This window comes from Alligator sinensis, unplaced genomic scaffold (genome assembly GCF_000455745.1).
Source record: "Alligator sinensis unplaced genomic scaffold, ASM45574v1 scaffold904_1, whole genome shotgun sequence".
Taxonomy (NCBI): domain Eukaryota; kingdom Metazoa; phylum Chordata; order Crocodylia; family Alligatoridae; genus Alligator; species Alligator sinensis.
The window spans coordinates 698,088-703,191 of record NW_005842587.1 but is presented as its reverse complement, the minus strand read 5'-3'; the positions used below and the strand labels follow the sequence as shown (position 1 = coordinate 703,191).

At 42.2% G+C, this 5,104-nt stretch overlaps 1 protein-coding gene across 1 annotated transcript in view; it reads right to left on the bottom strand.

The window, feature by feature from the left end:
* Positions 1-5,104, bottom strand: part of QKI (QKI, KH domain containing RNA binding) — a 261,229-nt gene that overhangs the window by 9,018 nt on the left and 247,107 nt on the right. The window lies entirely within an intron of this gene.

The following is a 5,104-nucleotide window of genomic DNA, read 5'->3' as shown; positions in this document are numbered from 1 at the left end:
GGTGGGGTTTTTTAGTAAGGGGACCCCGGGGGGGGGGGGGGGGGGGGGGGGGCAAGGAGTGGCACGCAGCCAGACTCAGAGCTGAGGTACACTTACTAAAAAATGAGTGGCGTGGCGACAGCACAGGGTGGTGGGAAGCGGTGGCATGGGGGAAGCCCCCCCCCCACATCTGGCCATCAGGCAGCACCTGCGTGGCCTGCAGGGGGGTGCCACTGACCTTGCCCACCCCTGTTCCTGGGAAGCAGTGTTGCTCCATCCCTGCCTCCATGTACCCCCTAGGGCCCTCCCATGTACCCCCAAAGGTATGCATACCACAGATTGACAACCCCTGCTCTACCAGATACTGATAACTACATTGGAAGAACTGCTTTAAGCAGCAATTCTGACTATTAAAGCTAAACTATTGACAGACAACAATTATGCACAAATATAAAGTTTTAAACTTTTCAAACAAATAAACCAAGCTCAAAATAAAGTGGTGTCAAGTTGTATGGAATTTGCAATGATAAACCTTGACATAAGCTGGCCATAAAAGAAAAGTAAATGGCAGATTGATAATACTGGCCTTCTTGCACACCTCAAAAATCCCAAACCAACAGAATTTACATGTGCCGGGGGGGGGGTGGGGGGGGGAGAGAGAAGAGGACAGGTGTACAATAAAATCAGCACCACCGTCTTCCAATTTAAAGTTAAGTAAACAAGTAATCCCAATGAAGTAAATGGGACACATTTTATTGATTTCAGACAGTAATCCATCATCTAACCCAACTCTCAGTGGGCAAGACTGCATCCTAAAAAAGCAGGTTAAAGTACCTAAACTAATCAGTTTAAGTTTGTTCATTTTTCCAGATCTTTTGAATACTAAACATGGCATAAGTTAAGTGACATAAATTACAACTGCTATACATATCTTCCTATTACGGTACAGCTCAGTTTACACCATTTACCTTATTAATTTGATTTAGAGTTTAACTCTCCAACCCTCCAAAACCATTGAATAGCTCTTTTATTACTCCGCTGCTTGTCTACAGGCTCTCCCTCAATTCCATAAACTGTTTGGTATTTTTTCCCTTGTTCCATCTTATCTGTAAGTACAGATATATTTTTCCAGACATTTTGATAAAGATTTTCATTTACTGGGGGTTATGAGCATTTAAGTAGACCTTTTTAAAATGACCAAAATCAGCCATCCAAATTGATAGTAATTTTTTTTTAAAGTTGAGGAAAAAAACCTAAGCAAAGACAAGTGTGTAAATATTCTTACTTTCAGCCCAGGAGTGGCAAGCATATGGTCCACAGGCTGGATCCAACCTGCAGAGTCACTCTATATGGGCTGCTGGGCTAGCAGGAGGCCAGCAGAAGTTGGGGGACATGGCCTGCCACAGAATCAATGGCCCTCATGTCCTGGTGGACATGATGATCAAAGCAGGAGGGTAGGCTAGGGCTGACAAAGGCTTGATCACCTTCTGGCCACTTTGCACTGTTACTGCTGCAGCCCTACCTTACTGGCATCCACTGCATATCCCATGCTGAAGCTGGAGCTAACACCAGGGCATGGGGCATGCAAGGGAGTCAGAGCCACTACTATATGCCCTAGGTTGGAGTTACAGTTGCCTCCACTGCATGCTGTATCAGAGCTGGAGCTGCTGCTGCTGTTTCCTCTTGTCCTGGGTTGGATCTAGGCAGGGGCACGAGGTAACTTTGACACCCCTGCTTTAGCCCATCTGCCCTACATGTGTAATTTGCATATACTAGAAATTTTACCAGTAATACGATTCAAATATTTCTATTATATCACCATATAAAATGTGTTACTGGTAAAAACCTTCCAAACAAACTAAAGGAATATACAGATTCTTTTCATTATACTGTAATTATCAGCTAACATTCTATGTTGATTCTACTGTTTCAATGACCATTTAAAGAACAAATTAATTGTACAATTAAGTATGGATCCAGCCAAGATTTTTAGTTTTCATATTAATTAAAATCACACTTGTGGAATAGAGGCTACTAGTTATAACATCCTTGAAACCGCACACTCAGTTTCCAAACATGCTAAGAGGTAAGAAGCAAAAGATGTCTTCTTCCAAAAACTAGATATTGTCTCTCTCTCGGTAACCTGGTCAGAATACATGCCTTCCACCCACTGCTTATGATAACAGTGTAACCTCCCTTATTGTTTTGGATGCTGTTTAAGTTCAATTTTTCTCTTCCGTTTTAGCAATAGAGATATTAAATATTTTGGGGTTTTTTTAGTACCGACCTACATTTTCACTTTCCATTTCAGTAAACATCTGGAATTTCAACAAGATTCTGGCTTCTCCTTGAAGCCATATGTAGCATTACTATCAATGACATGCAAAAGGCTAGATACAGAGACTGCTTCCAGACATGGGGGGAAAAACCCCAAGAAAATGGCACTTTATTTAAACTGGGCGTACTCCCACGCCGAGCTTAGTGCACACCCAGCAGAGGTAGCACATTAGTTGTATCCAGCTTTCCCAACATCCACAGAGATCGGGTGCTTTAGTGGGGCTTTTTTGATGCTTTTATCCAATCACAGATTGAATCAGCTTTAGATAAAAGTGCCAAAAGCCGCGTTGAAGCACCCTATCTATAGAGACACTGTAGAGCTGGGTTGAAGTAAGGCACTGCTACTTCTAATAAAGACAGTCCCTCCCCCCCCCCCCAATGTCTGTCAGCACCCAGAAGCATTCATTATTACCAGGAATTGAATTTCTTCCAAAAACAGTTTAGGAAGCTGACCTGACAGTTACTAAATGTGGATGTGAAAGTGACGAACTTTATATTCAAGAAAATTCGATCCAATGGCCAAATTCCATGATCCTAGGTTTTGAATACTTCTGAAGCATAGGGAAAACCTTTCTATCAGTTCACAGGATAGCAGGCATATATCCAAAGCAGAGAAAGTTTTGGAATGGGGGCAAGAGAGGAGGAGATAATGTAACTTAAGCAACAAATCTACTGTCATTTGAATCTCTGACAAGTGGTACTTTGAAAGGTCCCAGGAGGTACGTGGGGGCAGGCAAGGATGGAGCACTGCCAACCTGTGCTACTACCTCACAGGAGCAGGGCTGCACAGACATCGCGCTGCCGCCGCTTGCCACCCCGCCACTCACCACCCGGCTGCTTGCTGCCTCTCTCCCCTGCTCTGTGTCTCGCCGCCCCCCTCCCCATGTCCGGCCACTCGCTGCCACTGCCCCTCCCCCCCCCGGCTGCTCACCATCCCCCTGGGGGTACACTTATTAAAAAGGGGGCTGCTGGGGGTACACTTATTAAAAGTTTGAAACCCCCTGCTCTAACACATTTTTCTACAAGATTTATCAACTCTTTGTAAAATATAAAAATACAGCAACTTAGCATCTAAAACATATAGGCATAATTGTTGATTCTTAGACTAATTCTCTGAAGTACTGGTTGGCAGCTGACAATTCTTTAACTTTCAAAATTACTTTAAGTACATTTTTGCTTTTAAGGAACATACGTTTGGTTGTTCATGGTATTTCATTGTTGCAGGTTCCAGGACTTGGATTACCACATTAGCAACTTTTTCTCATTTTGATTTTTATAGTGTTTATCAGAAGAAAATAAACACATGAAATGAAAGCTTAAGACTTCCTGAGTGCAGATCATAAGGGCATGATTCCAACTCTTCCCAGAAGATGGCACTGTTCATTATACAGTACAATGTTATCACCTGTAGAACATGTGGTTACGTCCTCTGTTCTACCTGTATTGCTTACTAGCCTGTATCTGATTGTTCAATGAGTACTTTGTCACAGTCACTTTTCACTTCTTTTCAAACTGGCACATATAGAAGTGTCCAGGGAGACTGTGTACCCACATATCCTGTGCTGTCAAATCCTCTACTCTCTAGTAATATTCAACCTTATTCTTCAGCTGCCAAAAATTCAAGGTTCAGTGAGGTAGGATACAGAAATGGGCCTGTGCTTTTGTTTGACCTGTCCTTTCTCCTCATAGCTGACAGCTGATCAAATGAAGCACATTGATGCAATCTATCTTAGCTAGAGGCATTTCTGCAGGCATTCACTGTTGAAGCAAACAGAGGTTGTGTTGGGATACAAAGGCAATCTCTAAAGGGGCAGCACACTATCTGTACAGTATCTACAACAAAGCTCCATCATTTGTACAGAGAGGAAGCTACTTTAAGCAAACATCAATAAGGTCACTTAATGCCAGATTTGCATTGCTTAGTTTAAGCTCCAGTGACTGACTCAAGCCTTTCATCCTTTTAATTCTTCAGTGCTTCCCTTGCATCTCTCATGTACAATATAACATGCAGATTAAGTAATAAAACAGTTTAAATGGTACCTTTACTACTGAAACATCATTCTTTAATGGGAACACTCAAGACTGCTTACTGAACATAAAAGGCCGAAGGGGCACAGATGAGAATTCTTAATAAGATACGTTGTAGGTAGAAAAAAAAAAATACTTACAAGCCTTGCCTACATTTTGCAAAATATTTCCGAGTGATACTGTAATTCAGCTGCAATTGCAGTAGTGCTAATGGAGGTGGGGTTTCATTTTAAGTAATGCATTATTTCACTCTTATCAGAGCAGGTCTAATAGGCACATGGTTTAAAATGTCAGCAGTAGATAGCAGCCCATCTACACTAGGGCTTCTACTGTTACTCTACAGAGCTAATCTGATGGGAAATGGTGGGAAAATTTTGCAGACTGTGAAGGGGGAGAGATGCAAAGCATGTTGGGATGCTGGGGGACTGAGTTAACTTGAATCTGGAGGGGATCTGGGACAGAAGTTCAATAGAACTATTTAACTTAAATCAGTTAAGTCTGACACTACATCAATCCAAGTTTATCTCAAACCAGTTTCAGCCATTTTGAAAGCAGTTTATGTGCACTGAATTTCTGTTGTGTTACAGATTTGAACCAGTTTCTGATGTCTTATACCGATTTATTTGCAACGTCTGTCCCTAGCCAGAAAGGCCACAACAGGTCAGAACGCTTTGAACTCTAGAGATGCCTACTGGAAATCCTCAGGTTTATCTAGCTTGCACACTTAACAGTGCAGTCATTGCATGGTACTCTGTGGCAT